The sequence below is a fragment of the Moschus berezovskii genome, chromosome 19 (genome assembly GCF_049115385.1).
Source record: "Moschus berezovskii isolate FMDL1 chromosome 19, NW_MosBer_1.0, whole genome shotgun sequence".
In the NCBI taxonomy this organism is placed as follows: Eukaryota; Metazoa; Chordata; class Mammalia; order Artiodactyla; family Moschidae; genus Moschus; species Moschus berezovskii.
In genome coordinates this window covers 61587123-61610632 of record NC_142478.1, presented here as the reverse complement: position 1 = coordinate 61610632, position 23510 = coordinate 61587123, and the positions used below count along the sequence as shown (strand labels likewise).

General features: G+C 47.6%; 1 non-coding gene across 1 annotated transcript; it reads right to left on the bottom strand.

Annotated features, from left to right (window-relative positions):
- Positions 1-6896: 6896 nt before the first annotated feature.
- Positions 6897-7001, bottom strand: LOC129542953 (U6 spliceosomal RNA). Its single transcript, XR_016035391.1, has one exon. It is a non-coding gene; the product is annotated as a U6 spliceosomal RNA (small nuclear RNA).
- Between the last annotated feature and the right edge of the window lie 16509 nt (positions 7002-23510).

Here is a 23510-nt window from a genome sequence, read left to right as displayed (position 1 = left end):
AACGTACCTCCTCCGGTTACAACTAGACGCGGCCCCTCCCCCACCTCGCCTTTCCCTTACCCTCCTCGGTCCTGGGAGGAGCATTCTCTCTGCGTCTTCCCAACTCCCCGAGGGGGATCTCCTGTGTTGGAGTGGGATGGGGTGGGGGTGGGGGCGGTGGGAGGGTCACAGAACGAAGACCAGAAAGAACAAATTAGATAATCAGAAGAATTATAGTAATTGCTTTCACTTTCCCCGAGCCCGCTCTGCGGATTCTCTGCCCCCGCCCCTTCCCGGGCTTTCTGTCTGTCGGGAATACTCAGTCTTTCCGACCCTCTCCCCTCCCCCAGGCTTCTCCTCTCCTCTGCCCTCGCTCGCGCGTTCCCTCTCTTCCTCCGTTTTCTGGTGTGCTGGAACGTTCAGCGGAATATGATGAATGATCACCTGTCACGGCTTGTTTATTATAATGCAGGCAATCAATTACACATCCCCAACGCTGGCCGGCCCGCAGGAAATTTATATGCTCAGCACAAACCAATGTGAAAATGGAATCTCATTTGCCAAATGTCTTTCTCCCCGTACAGCACGATGATTACAGTCTGTGTTTGTTTCAACAGTCGTGTACAACTGACAGTGCCATCATTTACTGCCTGGCTCGGGTCACGTTTCTCTAAGGGTTTATTTATTGCGTTAGGAAGGCCAGCACAGGAAAAGGACAAGGGGGTCTGTCAGAGATGCCACCGTGTTAAAAAGCGGGCGGGTTGGGCCACATTCCTGGGCAGACTGCATCCTCAGCCCCCGGGCCCTGCCTCCCCAGGCCACCTCCTCCAGCATCCGGTTGCCAGCACTCCTAGGCTCCCAGAGGGAGGCAGCTCTGGGTATAAGAAGCTCCACAGGTCCTAGTATCAGATGGACCTCAGTATAAAGTGTGGTTCTCCTACTGTACAGTTGTGCGTGGTCAGAGTTTCAGCCTCCTTATCTGGAAAATGGGAGTTTTAATACGCTCCTTGCAGGAATGTTGTGATGTCTGGGATATCAGAGGGGTCGCTACGTGTTGGTTCTGGTGACTTCAGATCATGCTCTGGCCAGACTGAAACCCACCCACGGGAGGCAGAGGAGAGGTCCCTTTTGTGAGTTGGAATTCATGCTCTGTGTTATCATCTTCCTCCGTCTGTACTTTCTGAGACCCACCTGTCTCAAGATCGTCTGTTCTCTTTCCCACTAGAATTGTGCACTTATGTTTCCTCTGCTTTGACAGAGAGTGTGACTCTGGGAAAGTAAGATGACCACTTTGCTCTGCTTCCGTTTCTGTCATTGTAAAAATAGGTGTAGCATTCCTGGCCTTTTGAGCTGTGTGACCTCAGGAAGGCCAATCCCTTTATCTCTCCCGGTCTTGAATTCCTCCTGTGGAGAGAATAACTCCTTAACAGCCAAACCCAGTCTTGCTGGCAGGATCGAGAGTGTCCATGGTGTAAAAAGAGCCATGTAAACTGAAAAGTGCCACTGTGGCCACTGCCTGGCCTCTTCCTGTCATGAGTTCTTGTTGGTCTTTGGGATTTTGCTGCACCAGGCATTGATTCAAATCTGTGGCCCCTACAGCACTTGGCATAAGGTGGGAGAGCAGTAAAAGAAGAGCAGGGAGATTCTCGTGTGTATTTGACTGCTCTTTTTTATTGTATATTTCTTTATAATTTTGTATAGATATTTGTTTAATGAATGCCCCGCTGGGATGAAAATTTTCAGAGGAAAGGCACCAGGTTGACTTTGGCCATCTTTTTGCCCCAGCGTATAGCCTCGACTTGGCACACCCTAAACACTTGAGTAAATATTTGTGGCTTTAATGGATGAGTGAATGAGTGGCTGCCTGAATAAACTCAAGATGAGGGCAACCTCTGCGGTACACAGGGTGGGCCCTGGTGAACAGATATCCACAGGCATCTTTACCGTCGCTGACCCTCACAGAATCACCTGTGTCACATGCACCCAGCCTTGTCTGGGTGCCCAGGGTCATGCAGCCTACGTGTTGTTGAGTCGCTCAGTCGCGTCCGACTCTCTTGCGACCCCATGGACTGTAGCCCACCAGGCTCTTCTGTCCATGGGATTTCCCAGGCGAGAATACTTGAGCGGGCTGCCATTTCCTTCTCCAGGGGATATTCCCCATCCAGGGATTGAACCCGTGTCTCCTGCATTGGCATGCAGGAGCCACCAGTAAGCCACCTGGGAAACCCCGCACACAGTACATGTACTCATTGCCAACTGATGAGAGATCATAGACGTGTCTGCCTGGCTACTCCGACCAGCCCTCAGACCAACATCGCCTGTACAAACTCCCTGATTATCGCTCTGCACCCCATGTTGCTGTAAAACCACAACACCGCTTTATGGTATTCAGCTCCCCCACATGCCCAGCACAGTGCTGTCAAAACAGATGTTTTCAATCAATAAAGATGATCTTTTCGAAGCGTGGTTGTATGGAATACTACTTAGAATTCCATTAAAACATGCTGGGTCAAGTTAAAAAAAAAAAGATTCAAGTTCATATTCAAAAAGCAAAAAATTAACAGCTGCAGTGTATATTTTAGTCAAGTGCTTTGGATTTGTGGAAGGGGTTTCTTTCTATAAATATAATTATTAGTCACCATGAGTATACTAATAATGGGGGGGGTGGCACAAAGCCGAGCCTCCACAGCAGGCTGGGCTGTGTAGCGCTGGGTATTCCCTCTGCTGGCGTGCTTCACTAGTTGACTAACAGACCTTATTCCCTGGCCGAGCCGATCAAATCCTGCCAACACCAGCTTCCTGACGTGGAGGGGGAGCAGGAGCGAGCGCCGTGGGGTCCTGGGGGAAAAGCAGCCTGTGTTTGTTGCTGCTTTGACAGTTGAGGCTCGGAGAGGGGCTGGCAAACAATGGGAAATGAAACGTTTGAGTGGTTGCAAAAAATTCCGTGGGAAATCCCCCCTGGTGGTATTTATGTGCACTAGCAGTGACAAGGGGAGCTCGGGGCTTTTGATTTCAAGGGTTCCTGGGCAGACCACAATAGCGTGCTGAGATGGCGGTCCCCAGAAACAGCTCTTCTGGGGCTGCACAAGCCTGGCCCTGGTCTGTCTAGCTAAAGTTTGGCCATGTACGTGGAGCTGACTGTGAGCTTGTCAAGCGCTCATCCACGGTTTCAGAGTGCGGGCCTCCCCACTTCCTTCTCTAAGACAAATCCCTCTTAACTCTTCCTCTAGATTTTCCCTGGCCTCAAGAGCCTGGGGGTACAGAGGGAAGTGGGGAAGAGGGTGGGTTATATGATTGGTAGGGTTTCCCTTGGGCTTAGCCCCACCTGCATAATTGTGGGAACCTTAGTGCCCCGCAGACCCCTTCCCCACCGTCTAATTGAAAAAAGTCCAAAATTGAGGCCTTATATACATTCCCCTGGCATTTTCCCATTAATATCTGGCCTCCTGCTTTCTCCTTTTCTGCTTATAATGGACATTTATTTGTCTTCTGCTTCTCCTCTCGACCCTCATTTAGAGAATAAAGCAAACTGACAGTAGCCAACTTTTGTTTTACTTTCCTGAGAACTAGAGAGTATTCAAAATCCTTAATCACTCTTGCCGATGTCTTGCTGCTGCTGCTGTAATGGCATACATATGTTTATAGATCCACTTAGGGGTATGGTGGAGGTGGGCTTCCCTGGTGGCTCAGACAGTAAAGAATCCGCCTGCAATGCGGGAGACTTGGTTTTGATACCTGTCTAGGGAAGATACCCTGGAGAAGGGAATGGCTACCCACACCAATCTTCTTGCCTGGAGAATCCCATGGACAGGAGCCTGGCAGACTACAGTCCATGGGGTCGCAGAGAGTTGGACAGGAATGAGCACCTTTCACTTCATAGGGGTGAGGTGTATGGATTTTGAGAGACACTTAGTAGATGAGAAAACTGAAACTTAAGGGGGATTAAAAAAAAACACTTGCCCATTGTATTAGTCGGGAGGTTTCAGTTGCAAAATGACAAACTCCTAATTTGAATGGACTTAAGCCAGATCAAACGTGTATTGGAGTTTTTAACTGAGAAGTGCTGTGTGAGTTTCAGGCATGGCAGGACCCAGGCTTTCCTTGAAGGCTTCAGGAATTTGCCTCTCTTGACATCTTCGGTCTGCTTTTCCCTGTTTTGGTTTCATTTTGAGATTGGCTCTCTCCATCTGTTTCACAGAGTCCGATGGAGGGTTTCTCCTGGTTGCCTCTTGGAAAAGTCCCAGGGTTGGGTCTGGTGGGTTCTGATAGGTTCAGCTGCCCATTGCTAAACCAATGACTAGGGCAAAGGGGCTAGAAAGATCTGATTGCCCGGGTTGCAATTACATGCTTGCAGCTAAAGCCTGGCCAAGTCACAGGGACAGAGTAATGGTGAGTGGTTCCCCCAGGGAACACCAGGGTGCTCTTAGCAGAAGGAGAAATGGATGCTGGGTGGGGAGAAGACCACAGTGTCCTGTACTAGCACACCATGCTACTGGGTGCACAGGGCAGGCAGGCCTGCACACAGATGCGTGCTCCTCCGTGCTGGAGACCACATCGGGGGCCCCCTCAGCCTCGATCCAGCCCTGGGACTCTAGGCCTACTTCTACCCCAGGAATCCATTCCAGTTTTAAACATGTGCACCTTGGGTGCTGCTGGAGGGAGGAGGACAGTGGTGCAGAGACAGGAGGACTGCTGGCTGGGACTATAGGGCAGTTGCCCCCTCTCAGCTATGCGACCACTCTTGTGTCCATTTGTATGCTTCATTCCCTTGAACACTTTTATTTAAATAAACAGCTTCTCATAGTTTCAAAGCTTGAAAATCAGTGATTTTTTTTTTTTTGCAACCTTTGCCTGCTCACTCATTCATAAATGAGTAACAATAATAGCCAGAAAGAGGCAGGCGCCTAGCCAAGGCCACGCAGGCAGCAGCAAAGTGCAGGGTCTGAGAAATCACACCTCAGGGTTCCCGTGTCCTGCCCTTCCCACTTGCCGCCTTGCGGGCTGGCTAGAGGTCTGTGGACAGAGACCGTCATACGCACTCCTGCCACGCCTCACCGACTGGTTAGCCAAGGAGGCAGAATGGAGCAGCTTCCCAGAGCACAGCAGAGAGAGGGGAACTCCGTGTGGCTTTTTCTCTGGTCTCTGGGTACAGGCAGCCATGGGCACTCCCTCTGTAGGTAAAATCCTGCCAGCATGGAGAACACCAGCCTGATTCTGCTCCTCCTGCCTTGTCCTGGGAGCTTACGTCACCGTCCCAGAAGAACTTACCTGAGTGAGCCATGCGCTTCTGTTTAAGATGTTTACAAACAACTTCTCTGCTCTGCCCTCTGTGTCTGGAAAGCTGGTCTCTGGGCTCCAGGCTTGCCATGTATTTCAGACCCACCACTCTGCAGCACCGGTCACTGCTATCATCATAGCTAACGTTTTTCGAGTGCTTACAGTCTTCTCGAAAGTGTGTGCCAAGTTCTTGATGGGTATTGTTTCATCGAATCTTCCCAAGAATCCTCCCAAGACCCCCTTCATCTCCTCACCTGTAAAATAGGTGCTATTATTATCATTTTACAGGTGAGGAGATGAAGGTGCAGAAAGATGAATCTGTTTCTCCAGGGTGCTCAGCCAGCTTCAAACTAAAGCCATCAGAATCAAGAGCATGAGCTCATGTACATGAGGTGCATGATGAATGCGTGGACAAGGAAGAGGTAGCTGGAGCCGCACCTGCACGCAGAAATTTCTCCGCTTCCGTTTCCCTTCTCTCCTACGCTCTCTTGCCTGGTGTCTCCGCCAAACACACACAGGGGATTCCCGGGAGAGAAGGCTCCCAAAGTGCAGGCAGAACATGGGTGGGTCGGGTAAGGAGAGGCACGTGGGCTCATTACTTAGACTACCTTGCGGCCGCTTATTGAATTAGTGTGATTCTTAACATCTTCAGCTTGGATCTCCTCCAGACCAGCCAGCTGGTGCATTCAGTACGACTCAGCTCGCCTTAACTCAATTAACAAAGCTGGACTAAGCTGAACTCAACAAGTATTTCTGAAGCACTGAGCTGGCTGCCGGGGGAGAAAAAACAAAGGAGGGCGAGACTCAAGACTGCCAGACTCAGGGACTTCCCTGGTGGCCCAGTGGTTAAGACTCTATCCTTCCAGTTCAGGGGGCACGGGTTCAATCCCTGGTCAGGGAACTAAGATCCCACAGGCTACACAGCCAAAATAAATAAATTAAAAAAAAAAAAAAGACTGCCAGACTCAACCCTGATGGAGATGCCTTGAACTTCTAGCAGATAATGCAGTGCCACGTTTTCGAAGTACCACCTTTGCACTCCCCCTGTGCTATGAGTTACTTCCTAGTCTTCTTTACATTAACTTTTAAGAAAATTAATGTCCTTCTTTAAACTTAAATATTTAATTATCGAAGTGAAATTGACAGAACAGAAAAACAACTATTTCAAAGTGAACAATTCAAAAGCATTTAGTACATTCCCAGTGTTGTGTAACCACTACCTCCATCTAGTTCCAAAACATTTCCATCACTCCAGCGTAAAAACCCTGCACCCATGAGGCAGTTTCTTCTTGTATCCACCTCCTCTTAACCCACCAAAACCATTCATCTGCTTTCTGTCCCTGTGGATTTGCCAGTTCTGGGTATTTCATAGAAACAGAATCGTACAATATGTGATCTTTTGTGTCTGGTTCCTTTCACTCAGCATCATGTCTGTGAGGTTCATCTACGTTGTAGCCTGCGTCAGTTTGTCACCCCTTTTTATGGCTGAGTAATATTCTGTTATCTGCATCTATCACATTTCGTCTATTCATCTGTTGATGGATATTTGAGCTGTTGCTGCCTTTAGGCTATTGTGAATAGTGCTGCTAAACACACTTACCTCATTCATTCATTTAGATATAATTGACATGTAACACTGTAAAAACATGAAATGCTTCATGTATTTGCATGTCATCCTTTCTCGGGGGCTGTTAAATCTTCTCTGTATGTTCCAGTTTTGGGAAATGTGGTACCAAAGTGAATGCTGAATGTTTATTTTAAAAGGAAAATTTAAATAGAATAGATATGTAACTATTATAAGTAAAAATGTCACCTATGTGGCACATAAAATCACCCCCATGTACTCTTCAATGTAGTAGTAAAAAACCAGACCTCTGGACGTGGTCAGCCTTGACTCTGAATCTGGGTTTCACCAACTGTGGGGACCCTGGTCAATGTCCTGTCTTCCTCCAGCCCCCTGAATAGCACATGGGTTAGCGGCATGGACTCCTGCACAGTCAAAACCATCCCAAAATAACTCTCTAGGTGGCCCTCATATCCACGGTTCCACATGGAGGATTCAACTGGCCACAGGTCATGTAGGACCATGGTATTTACTGAAAAAAATCTGCAAGTAAGGGGATCCGTGTTGTTCAAGGGTCAATGGGACTTGTAATTGCTTCCTCCTGAAGCTGTTGTGAGAATTAAAATCATGTACGGTGCTCAGTGCTGTCAGGCACGTAGTCAGCACTCAGTATAGGAAAGCTTGTAGGTAGGATCACAGATTCTAAACAAGCACACTAACAGGACTGGTAGCTAACAAAGCAAGTTATGCGCCATGTGCCAGGAACTTGGGAAATGCGTTGCGTGTGCATTAATTCATGTAATCCCCACAAATTATTATTACCCCCATATTGTAGGTCAGAAAACAGACTGAGAGAGGGGAGCCCAGGAGCTGAAGACCGCACAGCAGAGACCTGAACTCTGGGAAGGTTGCATGACAATGTGAGAAGTAACCCCGAGTCCACTGGGATGTCAGGCTGTCCCTGGGCACAGATAATGAATTGCAAAAGGGCTGCCTGGGCCCTTGAGGTCCCTGGGCTGGCAACGTGCTGCAGACCCCACCTGGAGGTGCCTCCCAGCTGTGTGTTTTTATCAAGTCACGCTTTCTTGGGTCTGCCGAGAGGAGGCTCCTCACGTCTTTTCTAGTTGACTTGTCTTTCGTAGTTAATGGGGTTCACCTGCCCTCCCTGTACCTCATCATCCCTCAGAGTCCCTAAAACTGCCCCTTTGCTCTGCAATCTCCCCTCTTCCCACGCTTTGGGAAATGCCACGCTGTATAAAATACTGTAAAATGCAAAGTACATTCCCGACTCTTCTGTGCACACAGCAATAGAAGACGAGTTTTGGGGTAAATATACCGACTCTGGAGCTGTTTTGTGATTTATTCAGAAAATTGGCTTCCGGATCACTGTGGACAAGACCCAACTTGGCTGGACGACTGTGATCTGCCAGCAGAGCCACACGGACAGCTGAGCTGGCCAAATTTTATTCTGAGAAAAGATAACTCTCCTAGTGAAAGGCAAGAACTTTTAAGAAAAATTTACGCTACAGTCTGGTCCTACAATGAATGCAGTTAGGTTCTGTACATTCATTCAGCGATGGGACCCTGCAGAATAGTAATAATAACAATAGCATGATAACGAGAAACAAGGTAGACTCAAATACATGTAAGTGCCAAGGCAAGGGTTCGCCTGCCTTTCCTCTCTGGGGTGCATGCAGTATCAGCCCCGAGAACCTCTTAGTCCTCAGCATGAGTCCAGCACATAAATATCTTCTGTTTTCATGTAAGACAGCCTCTAAAATTTGGCCAGCTTCATCTGGTGCTCAGCTGAGCAATCAACAACCTTCTCCAAAGCCGGAGAAACCCAGCTGTGTTGGGCTGATGGTGAGAAATCATGACGGCCTCCAGTGGAATGTCTCTCCAAGGGCTTTCAAGGTTAATTTCTGATCATGGTCTGAATTCGATTAGCTAGAGAGCTGTACCATCACCTCAGATGTGACTCTGCGGTATTCTCAAAGATGAATAAAAACTGGTTTCGGCTGTATTGTCAAGGCAACTATTTTCTGAAAGCCAGGACCAAACCTACAACAGGGTTCAGTAGGGGCCAAAATGATAAGATTTGAAGGCAGTCAATTAGCATCACTCCATGTCCCGTTTCCCGTTCTCTCCTCACCCCATACTAAAAAAGCCTAGAGGGGAAAACAACAACAAAAACTTTTAAAATGTGATGGTGTTACCTTAATGGGGAAACTCATCCTCAGTAGTCTAGTAACTTTATCAGTTTACCTACTTAGTCATCAGCCTCTGAAAGTCAGAGGGTGCAGAGATTCCCAGCAGCCTGGGGAGCACAGAGCCAGTTTTCACTCTCTCTCAACCTTGTCCCTGCATGAAAACTCCCACTGCCCACAGAATGACAACGAAACTCAAGGACCTTCATCTACTGGGCCCTACCCACCTCATAAACTAAACTCCCAGGGCAGGGTCTGGTTCTCACTTATCTGCAGGTCTTCCTAGCACCAAGTGTGCAGAGTTTGGCAGATGAGCCAGAGCACAAGGAATACATGTCAAATAAGTTAAAAAAAAAAAAAAAAAAGTAACCTGTTTAGAGGCTGCCCTGGTGGTCCAGTGGTTAAGAATCCACCTGCCAATGTATGAAACACAGGTTCGGTCCCTGGTCCAAGAAGATCCCACATGCCATGGGGCAACTAAGCCCATGTGCCACAACTGCTGAGCCTGTCCTCTAGATCTGTGCTCTGCAACAAGAGAAGCTGCTGCAATGAGAAGCCCGCGCACTGCAACTAGAGAGTAGCCTTTGCTCACAACAACTAGAGAAAGCCTGCATGCAGCAACGAAGACCCAAAGCAGCCTAAATAAATAAATTTTGTAAAAAAGTAACCTGTGTAAGCAACACAGGTAAAGTGCAAATCTCAGCACTATGTCCTAACCAAAACAAAAAAAAAAAATTTTTTTTTAAAGATAACTAGAGAGCAATTTAAATCTTTACCAAAATTTTCAGGAAACATCCAAAAAAAAAAAAATCTGATTTATAATGTAAAGCAAAACTTCAGAAGTTTGGTATTTCTCCTTAACGGCATCTGGCCCCCAAGTCACTCTCGAATTCTCCCCAATTCTTCTTCAGCTCTAACTTTTGATTTCCCCTCCCATCTCCCTTTCCAAATACAGCATCGGCTCTTTTCTAGAAGTACAGGGTAGCTAGTTAAAAGAATGAGTGCTGGGGCTCACCTTGCTGATTACAAACACAGTCTGTCACTCTGATTTGAGCGGGAACCTGGCATGTAAGTGCCCCATAAATGCAACCTGTTATTTAAATCCTGTTGGCTTCCCCATTCTTTTTTTTTTCAACTTGGCCTGCTTTTCTATTACTGCAATAAGAAATGTATACAAGTTTTCTAGGGCTGCCAAAACAAATTGCCATAAACTTCATGGCTTAAAACAACAAGAATTGACTCTCTCACAGTTCTATAGGCCAGAAGTCCAAAATCAAGGTGGCAGTAAGGCTGTGCTCCCTCCGGAGGCTCCAGAGGAGATTTTTGATCCTTGTCTCTTCTAGCTCCTGGTGGCTGTTAGCATTTCTGGGCTTGTGCCGTCACAGCTTCACTTTCTGCCCCTGTCTTCACATGGCCTGCCCCTGTGGATCTCTCCTCTGTGTGTCTCATGGGAATGCTTGTCATTGGATTTATGGCCCACCCAGACGAATCCGGGATGGTCTCATTTCAAATTCCTTAATTTAATTACATCTGCAAAGATGCTTTTTCTAAATAAGGTCACATTCACAGGTTCTGCGGGGTCAGAATACGGACATACCTTTTGCAGGGGCCATCACTCAACCTACTACAAGATGATACTGGGTCCTTCCTCTTGTGGGTTGTGGGTGGGGGTGGGGGGACAAAGCTGCACACTCCTGTAATTATTTTTTTTTTTTAATCTTTTTATTCTCATTATGATAAATAAGTCAGTAGCCAGCATCAGGTACTTGGGAATGACGAAGGAAAGAGGCAGATGACAGGAAGGCAGTGTCAACTTTTCCTTTTCACTGGTGTTCATCAACTCCTTATATGATGCAGATCTGCAGCCATTGCACACCTGATTGCAAGAGCTGCTGCATCCTGGGGGGTGAAGTGGGTGCAGGAAGCAGAGAGTTTCAGCCACAAGGTCCGACCCTCAGGCAGACACATCCTGTCAAAGGCCTAGGGACAGAGCCATCTCAGCTTTCCCACTGGGGGTCGTGAGCTGCCTGCATCGCTGGCTGGGGCCAGGGGACAGTTCACACTAGTTAGTTATTGATATCCTGTGTTAAGGTTCTGCGTTGGCTGCACTGAAGGGAGGGATCCAAGAGGCAGTGACTTCATGCGGCTCACACTGCAATCAGCCAGCTTCTTGGTGCAATATGTTTATCTACCCAGAACTATTTTTGGTGTGTGTTCATAGACAGCACACACTAAAGTATTTGGTATTTGAGATGCAAGCGTTAAAGATGATTAAAGTTAGCTGATAATGAGCATGCCTAGAATAGACAGATTCTATGTGTGTGTGTGTGTGTGTGCGCGCTCCATGTGTGTGCTCTGTTGTGTGTCTGCAAAGCAGATGTCTACAAGCCTGCCCTTATGTGACCTCACCAGTGTCCTGGATCAGCTAAGATGTCCATGGATGGAAGATGGAAATGGATGGGAACTGGCCTGCCTCAAAATACTTTCTTACCAGACACCCCAACCTCTCCCAACTCTATTCTGCCCATCCTTCAAAGCCCAGCCCATTCTGCCTTATCAAAGAGCCTTGCTTGGCCACTCTCTGAACTCCTAGTCCACAGATAACAAACAGGCTTCATCTCCAGGACCAGCCTGGATGAAATGGGCAGGGAACACCCAGAGCAGTATGTTGAGTGGGATGTTGAGAGCATTAGACCACACCTACAGCGTAAAGCCTTTATATGTCCCTGCTGTCTAGCCCAGGATCTAGATGTAGTAGGCACTTAATCAATACTTATGCAGTAATTAATTTTCATTGTTTGCGCTCTGAAATTAGGTCAGAAGAAAAGTCTCTCTCTGAAGTGCAATCCCTTGAGGACTTCTGAGAGTAAACTTGGATGACCACTAGAGGGTTGGGTGCCTGGGCATATTTTTTTTTTTTTGGAGTATAGCTGATCTACAATATTGTGTTAGTTTCAGGTGTACAACAAAGTGACTCAGCTACACTTGTACATATAGCTAATCTTTTTCAGATTCTTTTCCCATAGAGGTTGTCACAGAACACTGAGTAGCTCTCTGTGCTATCCAGTAGGTCTTTGGTGATTATCTACTTTATATATAGGAGTATGTATATGCCAGTTCCAAACTCCTAACCTTCCCCCACATTCTGCACCTCTCATAGACCAAATCCTACATGTGTACTGGGGTGTACCCCTCTAAGAGGATGGCCCTGTAATTGTTCAGCGAGGTAATAAGACCAGGCTCATCTGTCAAGCCCATCTCTAATGGTTTGGTTTTCCTAACGGAATGTAGTGTCCTCAAGAAGAAGAGAAGCACCATAATGTGAGGTTTCGTGTAGGCTGGTTTCTAGCTGTGAGCTGTGGACCTGAAATGATAGTTAAATCAATGAAGAGGCACCGAGCTATCGCCTCGGAATCTGCACGTCGGTCAAACCCAGGTATTGACAGTCCTCTGTGGATGTGTTGCAGGCCAGCTCTTCCAGCCTTGATTGGGGTGCACGCGCTCTCTCTCTCTGGACAGGAGCAGCCAAAGAGAAATGGAAGTATGAGGCTAGCTGATTGTTTTCACAGTCTGCATGACAGACCGCCCCCCTAACAAGACTCCAGGTCAAGTGCTCTTCACTCTGCAGATCTAGTGGGGAGAAATTAGCTCTCAGTAGTATTCCCAATTATGGAGAGATGCGATTCCTCCCTGCTCTGGCTGTCACGGGTCTGGCAGTGGACCAGGAGGCAGGAAGCCTGTCTTCTTCCTCAGCCTCTTTCTCCATCTCGCGGTATGACCTTGGCAGGTGACTTAACCTCTCAACTTCTTCGCTGCCTCATCTGTAATGCTCCACCTTTTATCACTTTCATAGTCCTGGTTCTAGGATAAATGAGACAAGCCTCTAAAAGCCGTACTTTAGTCTCCGAGAAATACTGGAGCCAGGTAAATGCTAAGGATAGCCACTTTGTTTTTACTATGTGTGTTACTAACTTGTGGGATTTTAATAATGGCAAAAAATGAACAGGTTTATATAATTGTTTTGTTTTGTCCTAGGCGCCTAGAGGCATTTCCGGAGTATTGTGTTATTGCTTACCTCTTTTATGGAGTGAATGTTGTTGTGCCCATTCCTTAGCAAATGAAGGGAGCTGGCTTTGATGTGAGCCACATGGATGTGCTGGAAGTAATTCCTACTCCTAATGTAGTGTGGGGCTTCCCTGCTGACCCATAGGTCCCTAGCACACACTCACAGATACTGGCTCAGCCAATTATTCAGCCATTTCCCCACCCTCCCCCCACCAGCTATGCTGACTTTCTTTTACTTCTTTACAGGCACCAAATGCTTTCCAATCTCAAACTATGCACACCTGTTCTTTGTGGTGGGCAGCCCTTCCTGCCCATGTTTCCTCTGGCCAATCCTGACCCACCTTTCTGGCCTCAGCTTCGATGTCACCTTGCAATGAAGTCTTCCATGACCCCCCATTCTCTGCTCTCACAGGCACTATATCTGTCCTTTACAGAGCTTATCACACTTGTGTCTAAATAACTGTTAGTTTAATGTCTGTCTTCCCCACTAATGATGAGTTCCATGAGGGCAAAGAACTGCTTGTCTTATTCATTACTGTGGCACCAGAACTGAGAAAGAATTCAATAGAAGTCTGTGGAGAGAGAGGATGGATGGATAATGGATAGATATATGGATGAAAGAATGGATGAATAATATATAAATAGGTGGAAGGATGGATAGATGGAGAAATAAATGAATGTATGTATAGATGGATGAATAAACGGATAGATGGGTGCATGATGGATAGATGGATGGATGTAGAGTGTTTGTATATGGGAGTGATCCAAATCGCCAGTGTTCATCATCAAAAGAAAGCTTTAAGTTCCAAATATTCACAGAAGCCTATGGATACAGACCTAGGATACATGTCAACAGGGCCACAGAGACTCTGGGTAGAATCCTTCTTTGCCTCAACCTAGTTTCTGATGATGCCTGGTAATCCTTGACATTCCTTGGCTTGCAGCTACATTACTGCAATTTCTGCCTCCATGGTCACATAGTATTCTCTCACCAGGCAGAGGAACCAGATCAAATTGCCAACATTCATTGGATCACAGAGAAAGCAAAGGAATTCCAGGGGGAAAAAAACCTACTTCTGCTTCATTGTCTATGCTAAAGCCTTTGACTGTGTGAATCACAACAAACTGTGGAAAATTCTTAAAGAGATGGGAATACCAGGCCACTTCACCTGTCGCCTGTATACAGGTCAAGAAGCAACAGTTAGAACTGCACATGGAATAACAGACTGGAGCCAAACCAAGAAAGGAGTACATCAAGGTTTTATATTGTCAACCTGCTTATTTAATTTATATACAAAGTACATCGTGTGAAGTGTTGGACTGGATGAATCACAAGCTGGAATCCAGATTTCTGGGAGAAATATCAACAACCTCAGATATGCAAATGATACCACTTTAATGGAAGAAAGTGAGGAGGAACTAAAGAACCTCTTGATGAGGGTGAAAGAGGAGAGTGAAAAAAACTGTCTTAAAACTCAACATTCAAAAAACTAAGATCATGGCATCCAGTCCCATCACTTCATGGCAAATAGAAGGGGGAAATGTGGAAACAGAGACAGATTTTATTTTCTTGGACTCCAAAATCACTGTGGACAGTGACTTCAACCTTGAAATTGCGCTCCTTGGAAGGAAAGCTATGACAGACCTAGACACTGTATTAAAAAGCAGAAACATCACTTTGCCCACAAAGGTCCATCAAGCCAAAGCCATGGTTTTTCCAGTTGTCATGTACAGATGTGAGAGTTGGACCATAAAAAAGGCTGAGCATCGAAGAATTGATCCTTTTGAGTTGTGCTGGAGAAAACTCTTGAGAGTCCCTTGGACTGCAAGGAAATCAAACCAGTCCATCCTAAAGGAAATGAACCCTAAACATTCATTGGAAGGACTGATGCTGAAGCTGAAGCTCCAATACTTTGACCACCTGATGCAAAGAGCCAACTCATTGGAAAAGACCCTGATGCTGGGAAAGACTGAAGGCAAAACGAGGAGGGGGCGGCAGAGGATGAGATGGTTAGATAGCATCACTGATTCAACGGACATGAATTTGAACAAACTCTGGGAGATAGTGAAGGGCAGCGAAGACTGGCATGCTGAAGTCCATGGGGTCGCAAAGAGTTGGAGATGACTTAGAGACTGAACAACAGTTAAGGACATCAGTCATACAGGGTTAAAGTTCCAGGCTACTCCAGTGTGACCTCATCCTAACTAACTACACCTGAAACAACCTTGTTCCCAAACAAGGTCATATCCTGAGGTACTCTGAGTTAGGATTTCAAATGTGCCTTTGGTTGGGGGACACAATTCAACCCATAACAATCTGGGAAACAGCAATGCTTCTCCCAGGTATGTATCGCAGAGACACCCCTGCCTAGGGTGACAAGGAGACACATGTGAGGATGTTGGTGGCAGCCAGGTTTGTCACAGCAAGGAGCTTGAGGTGACCTACATGTCCATGACAAGGGAAACAGATAAACCAAGTATGATGAATGCAGATCATGGAATAACATGCAGCAGGCAGAAATAATACACTGGGTTTGCATATATATCACCATGGATAGATCTTAAAAACATAGCACGAGATGAAAAAAGTAGGAACTAGACTGAGATTTATGATACAAAACCATTGACATAAATTTAAAACACACACACCCAAAGAACAACATTATGTATGTTTCATAAGCATTGGAAAGTAGGTTGGAAGGATTTATTTTGCACACACTGGAGTCACTGCCTGTAAGAGTGGAAATACTAGATAAAGGCAAAAAATAATACAGGAAAGCAAGAGAGGGTTCTGAGGCAGACAAGTGCTGGACCTGTGGCATAAACTGGGACGCGCGATTCTACGAGTGTGTGTACCCGGGGTCCAAACTTTACACAAAGGGAAGAAATCATGTAATGGATTAATTAGTGACAATTGTGCTGGGGACTCAGGGCCGGGGGGGGGGTGCTCCCATGATCTTCCAAGGACACACAGCAAGGAAACTTGATGTGCTCTGGAACAGCAGGTAAGACTTTGTGGAGAAAACAGTGCTTACGCTAAGACCTGGAGAACTGGAGTTGGGCTGGGTGGGGAAGGGCAGGACAGAGGGTTCCAGGAAGGAGGATGGCGTGAGTAAGAACCCAGGAGAGTCCAGGCTGGCCCGGCACGCCAGCCTGGGAGAAGGGCACAGGCCCTGCGTCATTGTTTTGCCCTCCCCCCAACCCTTAAGGGAGGAGGGGGCACAGGGCGGGCTGTGAGTGTGTGTCACCCACTCAGATGCACACAGGGACCAGGTGGCAGAAAAGAGTAAAGGATACAAACACTTCCACAGAGAATTACGGGTCTTCCTGTACTTCAAAGACACAGGGCTGTCTCTAAGTCTCTTTCGCCTGCTGTTTGATGGAGACATGGGTGCCTGTTTCTTTAAGAAAAACAGCGGTGGAGTGTGAGGAGAAGCCGCAGATTCGGAGCTGGGGGGACTCTAGGGTGGGGTGGGGCCTGTGGAGCACCAGGAAAGGATGCCCCAGCAGAAGGGGCAGCTGCTGCTGAGCTACAGACAATGCCCGCCTCCTCCTGAATGCAGTCCCGGTGTTGGCAGCTCTTTGCTTTCTTCACGAGGAACCTGAAATTGCTCTGGATATCTATGAGAAATCTTTTCCTTTTACCTATTACGCTCTAACCTAACCATAATGCGGTGCCACGTCACACTAGCTAGGATGCTATCGTAAAAAAATAAAATGGTAAGTAACAAGTGTGGAGGAGGATGTGGAGAAATTGGAACCCTCATCCGCGGCTGGTGGGAACGCAAAGCGGCCCAGACACTGTGGAAAACAGTGTGGTGGTTTCTCAAAAAGTCAAACAGCATTACTGCATGACCCAGCAATTCCACTCCTCGTTACACACCTAAAAGAACTCGGAGCAGGTGCTCAAACTAGCATGCCTACAGACACATTCATAGCGGCACTGTTCACATATAGCCAAAAGGTGGAAACAGTAGAAAGTCTGTGAATGGCTAAAGGCATAAACAAAAAGTGGTCTATCCATACAATGGGATATTACTTGGCCACAAAAAAGAAATGTACTGACATAGACTACAACAGGGATGAACCTCGAGAACGGGACGCTAAATGGAAGAAGCCAGACACAATGGTCACGCAGCGTGTGGTTTCATTTCTATGTAGTGTCCAACACAGGTACATCTCTAGAGACAGAAAGATCAGTGGTTGCCAGGAGCTGGGGGGAGAGGGGGATGGGGATGAACGAATAATGGGCATGGGGCTTCTGTTTGGGTGATGAACGTTTTTTGGAACTAAATCAAGGTGGCAGTTGCACAAGATTGTGACTGTACTGAATGCCATGGAGTTGTTCACTTTAAAACAATTCACTTCATATTACGTAAATCGCCCCTCAATTAAAAATACTAGAAAATATGTAATTCAAATATTCAATAGAAAAAATATATATAGGCCAAATGAAACAAGCCTGAAGACTGGATCTCAGGCCTGGGATGCCCGTGTGTAAGTCTGGTGCACTTAAGTAGGCCCCCAGAGACAAGTTCTGTGCAGAGCTGGGGGTGAGGATCCCTGTTTTGTTGGGAAGGAAATGGAGGCCCTCAGAGGTAAAGGGAGTGGATGAGTGTTGAGTGGAGGAGCTGGGGCAGGGGGCCAGAGTGTGGTCTCTAAGCAAACTGACCCCATGTTCCCTGAACTTGGGGCTGGGGTCTGGGAAAAGACAAGAGGGACAACAATCATTGAAGCAGAGTGCTGAGTGGTGTGGTCTGAGCGGTGTGGTCTGAGCGGCAAGTTCAGACAAGAACCATGTGTTGAGATTCCCTGGAACTGTCGCCTTCTCCTCCACAAGGCCAGGAGCATTCCTTATGAATTTAGGCAATTCAGCAAACCCGTGCTGAACACCTACTATGTATACAATTTGAGCTATGTGTGAAAATAATAAACGTTAGCAAGTGAGACACCTAAGGGTTTGCTCTGTGCAAAGCCCATTCTATGCAGGGGCCTCTCCGATACCCACAGCAACTCCATGAGGCAGAAGCAGGGCTGTCACACCCTGCACGCCTTCACATATACCAGTTCAACCACACACCGCTGGCCAAAAAGAAGAGAGGGGATGCTCATTAAAAGGGTGTCGACAACACCCTGCGTCCTGTCCCTATGTAGACTTACCACACAGGAAGCATGCAAAGGAAATGTGTGGACCTGCTCATCCGCAGTCTCCAAACCCAGGAGCCTTTCCTCTTATGAGCATCTGTCATGTCACCACTAAGTGTGATTCTATAACAAGGTTTCTCAACCCTTCGGGGGAAGGGTGGGAGTCTGAAAGATTTTCATGGACGCTTTTGCCTTCACCCTGGCTTTAGAATCTAGTACCCACATGCACTTCAATTCATAGGTAGTATTATTATCCCATTACACAGGTGAGAAAACAGAGAATCACAGGGAATAAGTTACTTGCTAATAAATGATGAAGATTTGAGCTCAATCTATTCTACCCTAAAATTTACTCCTTTTTTCTCCACCATATGGCCTTCCTGTCTTCAAGAGGGGCCCAAAGGAAATCAGCATGCCAGAACAGAGACTCTTCACAGACTCTCATTCCTGGAGGTTGCAGTGAGCAGAACCTCCTGGTTCTGCATGAGGCCACAAGTAAGTTCAGATTCAAAAAGATATGCATTGAGCTGTGTAATACTTAGGATTTCAAGACATAGAACCTAACTCAGACTGACTTAAACCCAGAAGGGAATGTATTAACTCATATAACTGGAAAGATCATGGGGATTATGGCTTCAGGCATGGCTGGATCAAGGGGCTCAAATGGTCAGAACACAGTCACTGCATGTGTGTTTTCTTCTGTGTTGGCTTTATTCTTAGGCAGATTCTCCCCCCCTTTATATAAAGAGATCCACCAGCAGCACCATGTTTAAAATTTGACCACTGAGAAACCCAGCAGAAAGATTTTCCTCCATCCCAAGAATTCCAGCAGCATCCCTGATGATCTCAGCTTGGGTCCTGTGCATATCCAGGAACTAGTCCCTACAGTCAGGAGTGTGTGAGAGTCTCCAGGATCAGTCCCAGGTCACAAGCTCACCTCCAAAGTGTGAGAATGGGGGTGAGCCCTGAACCTTTACAGAGAAGAGAGAGGGGGATGCTGCGGCCACAAGGTAAGGGAACAGGCTGAGGCAGGTGAAACGTTTGCACTAAAAGCCGCCCTGGAGCACCAAGAACTGGGCTGGGCATGCTCAACGCATGAGTGTGCACACAACAACCGTGCACCGTCACTGCTGTTTCACGAGGCTCAGAGAGGCTCGACGCTATAGCCAACACCTTATTTCCAGGTGAGGAAACAGCCTTCCTTGCCCAGAGGCATCCTGCTGTCAGGTAACACAGCTAGGACTTGGAAGTCAGATCCGTCTAACTCTAGGGCCACAGCTTGCTGCTGTCCCAGAGGAACCCGTCCACGCTGGCCAGCCCCCTGAAACCTCTTCAGCACTTTGTTCCGTTCTCTTAACTTGCACACCCAGTCAGCAAGTTCTTTATTTCCACAAATGCTGCTGTTAAACTAATGGCTCTGGGACCTACAGGCTGGCCTCTGAGCAGTCAAGCCTTCCCCACATTCTGCCTTGCAAAGAATTCATTCGAAAGTCCAGGAGCCAAGGCCCATGTGGAAACATTTGGTGGCCGCCATTTTGCTTCAGGATGGCAAACGTGAGCACCTTATACCACCTCTCGCCCAGCATTAAAGGCAGCCGGGGTCGGTCATGTCCTAGAAAGGCCCCTTGTAAAGGGTGGTGGCGGACCTCGTCAGGCTGAAAAATGCTAAGAAGCCAGGGTTGAAATAGAGGCCTCTTTCTGTTTGGTCAATAAGCAGCTGTGAAGGCTGCGTAGGACGGAGCTAAATTTATGTGTTCCTTTCTTTCTCGGAACAGCAGCAGCCAGGCTCAGAATGCAGCTGTCTCGCTCTCCCGTGAGCCTTCTGCAGGCACCAGCATGCACAGAGGTTGGCCCTCCAGGACGCAAAATCCACCTCCCCCCCCACCGGTTGGTTCCCTTCCTGCTGCGGGCAGGGCTTCCAGGGCCTCTCTCCAGTGGGGACAACTCGGGAGCTGCCTCCCAGGCCCCGGGTGGAATCATTTACCTTTTTAAAAACAGACGGGCTGCTGAACAGAGATACCCTGGCCCTTGCGGCCACACCCTGGAAAACCACACAAGTCCTGACCGCCTCTGCTTTCACTGCTCAGACCTGTGGGAAACTTGTAAGACACAAGCCGTGTGGGGAGCGGGCGGGGGCGCCCCGGGAGGGGCCCTTCCACCGATACAGCCCAGGCGGGCTTGGCAGAGTCCTTTCTGGAGCCCATCTGCCTTCACAAAGCCTAGCTGAGGGCCACCTTCAGCCAGGGCCTTGAGCATACTGGTCCAAGTGGGTTGGTTTTTTGTTGTTGTTTTTTTTTAAGAAGTGCTTTGTTGAGTCTTTCAGAAGGTCCCTGCGGGTGGGGAAGTGAAAGGAGGAGGGGATGCCGGGGGGAAGAAACTGCTTCTTTATTTCTAGCCTTGCCTGAACGGCTTCTTAACGGTTACTGCTACGGTTCTGCTGAGTCAGATGCACACCCCCCAGCTGCTCACCGGAAACACAGCTGTGAGGCGAAAATAACCACAGGGCCCGGCACGGAGCACCGTGCGCCTTCCAGAAAAGAGGGCAGAAAACCTCAAAACAGAAGAGAAAAATACAAAACAACAACAACAAAGAAAAGGCCACCCGTCAAAAACCCACCGCGGCTCGCTCACCTGGCCAGGCCTGTGGCGCTGTCCTTGTCTGTCTCAGCTCAGAGACGGGGAGATGGAGAGCCGAGTGTGGCAGCCTTTCCATTGTAGTAGGTTAAGTAGCGCCCCCTTCCCTCCCCCGCAAAAGTGAGATGTATACATCTTAACCCCCGCGACCTGGGAACGTGATCTTACTTGGAAGAGGGGTCTTTTCAGGTGTAACAAATTTAAAGATCTCAAGATGAGGTCATCTTGGATTACCTGGGTGGGCCCTACATCCAGTGACAGGGGTCCTTACAAGGGTGAGGGCGAGATTAGACAATCAGGGGAGAACACTCTGCAGACACAGACGGGAAGGCCAGGGGAAGACAAGTCCTGATGCAGCTGCAAGCCAAGAACACCAAGGATTTGGCGCGGAAGCCATGGGGAACTAACAAAGTCACCATGGCTTCCACTTGCCAGGTCTTCTGCCTGCCACCCTTTTCCCCTTGTCTGGACTTAAAACATTCATAGCATCTTGGTTGCAAGGTGTCTTACACAGATATTGAGGTTCCCTTTTTTCTCGGCTTAGTAATTATCAGGAAGTAGAATGATGCCCCAAGGACTCCAGGATCGAGGGAGCAGCTGGGGTCCCCAGTTCTAGATAAGACTCTGCCACAGACAGAGACACAGGTGTGTGACCTCATTTACCAGCCACCATTCACTGACAGAGCTGAGCATGGTATGTTGGAAAATGGGTTCTACATTTGATTGCTGGCTCTGCCACTTACTAGCTGTGTGGCCTGGGGTAAGCTACTTGACTTTTCTGGACCTCCGTTTCCTCATTGATTCAATGGGGGAGCTGTCCCATTATACACTGGGGATCTATCTGTACCATGGAGAGATGACCTGAAAATGATCCTGCTATTAAACATACTCTCTAGGTGTTGAAAAGAACAATCACTGTTAACGCAGAACAGAGTTTCTGAGGAAATCAGGGTAATTCCCAGGTAATTCCGAAATAAAGAAGGAAAGAAAGTCCAAAGCTGATAGTGCAATACCCACAGTGTCTGGGGACAGGAGCCACTACCTTGGGTCACAACAAGGCAGGGAGCTGGAACTGGAAAATCGTCATAAGACTGGTCTTCCATGAGCTTCCACCCTGACACAGTTGTAAGGATTATGTGGGTTTGTACCTGCAAAGTTGTGTTTGGATGAGGCTGTACTTGACAGCTCTTTTAATGCCTATTGTTTCTGGCAGTTCAGTAACTAGGATACTGTATTTTGGTGACAGCATCCCAGTTTATCTTTGGGAGGTCATCTCTATTCCACCACCTTGGAAGGAGGATATACAACTCAGACCTGGCCCATCAGTCAGGGATTATTCAGGGATGGATGTGCAATCCAAAATGGGCTAATCAGAATGAATGACATCTGAAAATATTGGGAAAGAGAAAACTTCACTCTCTCTTGGATCTGCATGTGAATGGTGTCTAATCCTGGGGCTGCTGGAGGACGTCTCTGCCACTATCTGGGAAGAACCTGCCAGAGGATGGTGCCAAAACCAAAGAAAGGAAAGATGAGAGGGAGAGAAGTTCCCAGTGATACTGAGTCCCTGAGTCCAGCAGAGCCTGAGACTATCGGCACCTCCAAACTTCCAGGCTCCTTCCCTCAGTCAGTCAGTCAGTTCAGTCGCTCAGTCGTGTCGGACTCTTTGCGACCCCATGGACTGTAGCCCACCAGGCCTCTCTGTCCATCACCAACTTCCGGAGTTTACCCAAACTCACGTCCATTGAGTCGGCGATGCCATTCAACCGTCTCATCCTCTGTTGTCCCCTTCTCCTCCTGCCTTCAATCTTTCCCAGCATAGGGCCTTTTCAAATGAGTCAGTTTTTCGCATCAGGTGGCCAAAGTATTGGAGTTTCAGCTTCAGCATCAGTCCTTCCAATGAACACCCAGGACTGATCTCCTTTAGGATGGACTGGTTGGATCTCCTTGCAGTCCAAGGGACTCTCAAAGAGTCTTCTCCAACACCACAGTTCAAAAGCAACTGAGACTCTAATTACACGTGGGGTCAGTCACCTAAAACTGTTGCAGAGCCTCCAATGCTGTGGTAATTTTTTTCCCAAGTCTTTTTTCTCCCTACAGTGCTACAGCTTGAATAACTTCTATTATGGTGTTAACATGTGTACTAATCTATCCTTACGCAACTTTTTAATGTGCTGTTGTTTAATATGCTAAGATGTTTAATATGTTCAGTTCAGTTCAGTCGCTCAGTCGTGTCCGACTCTTTGCGACCCCATGAATCACAGCACGCCAGGCCTCCCTGTCCATCACCAACTCCTGGAGTTCACTCAAACTCATGTCCACAGAGTCGGTGATGCCATCCAGCCATCTCATCCTCTGTCGTCCCCTTCTCATCCTGCCCCCAATCCCTCCCAGCATCAGAGTCTTTTCCAGTGAGTCAACTCGTCGCATGAGGTGGCCAAAGTATTGGAGCTTCAGCTTCAGCATCAGTCCTTCCAATGAACACCCAGGACTGATCTCCTTTAGGATGGACTGGTTGGATCTCCTTGCAGTCCAAGGGACTCTCAAGAGTCTTCTCCAACCCCACAGTTCAAAAGCATCAATTCTTCGGCGATCAGCTTTCTTCACAGTCTGTAAACCTGTCCAGTGGATTTTACATT